We start from the raw sequence: 1,393 nt of genomic DNA, 5'->3' as shown, positions 1-1,393 counted from the left end.
AGAGGACTGCACTCTCTGCTGTTTGGCAGGTCTGCTTTCCACTCGGAGGAGGACCCTCTAATGCTCCAGCAGTGCTTTAACAGGTGCAGGCGCTTCTCATTTTCAGCCTCCAGACGGCTGTGAAGCCCTTTGGTCTTCGATCAGCTCTCCACGCCTTTATCACGATGCTGCCTTCGCTTGCTCTTCATCCCTCCCTGCTGGTCATGCGCGGGCAAAACAGCTCACTGGCAAAACTGCATGTTTTGTTTTTGTAGTGTGGCAGCTGTTCCAGTTATCAGCTGTTTCCACAAATCTGTCTGGCAGAACTGTAGATCACCAGAGCATTGCTTGATTATATTTCTACTCTCTATATCTCTACTTCAGTAGTAATGAGTAAAAAAATAAATAAAAATCATATATAAGACTGAACAAGAATAACAATAACAATGAATTTAAACAGAATAAGGAGTAAGTTCCTCAAATCTGGTTCATTTCACCGGGTGGCATGTGTCTACAACACCAGCTATCAACACAGAGCGTGGTCCGTGCAAAATATGAGTGGTACCAACATCAAGATACGTGTACAGCTTTCTGAGCAAAGACTTCTATCATACCGCATAGTCCCTATCTTTCCGAAGCCCCACTAGTCTCAAATTGTGTTATAAGGTGTGGTTTCAGCAGTCGTCTTTTCTGTAGTGAGGTTATGGGTTGTTTGGCAGGGGTGTAGATCCCTCTAGCGGTCATGAAAGGACATGACGAGGGGACTTGAGGACACAGTCGGAAAATAAACTGCACTGTGAGCGAAATAACATCACGCAGAAAGTCGCCGATGGTATCGTAGCTAGCTCGCTACTTAAAGAGCCATACTTGACTTGACTACCCTTATTCGTTATCAGGATGTAAAAACATTACCAACCATTTATGCTCAATGCAAATTGTAAAATTTAGGTTTCTGGCGTTATTGATAACAACACCATACAACACACAATTTGAAATGAGGATAACTAAATATGAAAGGTCTTTTCCAAATTCCATATTCCATATTCAAACTCTACTCTGCAGGCAACAGACAAGACTACTCGGAGTTAGATCCTTCCCCTTCCAACGAGAACGGCTCATGTAGAGACTTGGTGTCGAATTAAAGTTGTGCAGTAAATGCACTTTTATGTTTGTGTAAAACTAGATTGACAAGCAGGTGTTAATGTTCCACGTGCGTTTTTGTTTTATCGATGAACAGAAAGACTGACGTCCTGTTGTGACAGATTTCGCTCTTCTTCGCCTCCGTAAAATGCACAGTGTGCTACTGCTACAGAAGAGGAGCTAAAAACTTTGCGACGAGGATGGGATTCGAACCCACGCGTGCAGAGCACAATGGATTAGCAGTCCATCGCCTTAACCACTCGGCCACCTCGTC

General features: G+C 43.7%; 1 non-coding gene across 1 annotated transcript; it reads right to left on the bottom strand.

Annotated features, from left to right (window-relative positions):
- Window positions 1-1,311: 1,311 nt before the first annotated feature.
- On the bottom strand, window positions 1,312-1,393 carry trnas-gcu. The gene has a single exon. It is a non-coding gene; the product is annotated as a tRNA-Ser (tRNA).

The sequence above is a fragment of the Megalops cyprinoides genome, chromosome 3 (genome assembly GCF_013368585.1).
Source record: "Megalops cyprinoides isolate fMegCyp1 chromosome 3, fMegCyp1.pri, whole genome shotgun sequence".
NCBI classification, from domain to species: Eukaryota; Metazoa; Chordata; class Actinopteri; order Elopiformes; family Megalopidae; genus Megalops; species Megalops cyprinoides.
Note: the sequence above shows the minus strand (reverse complement) of the source record. Positions and strands in the feature narration are given on the sequence as shown.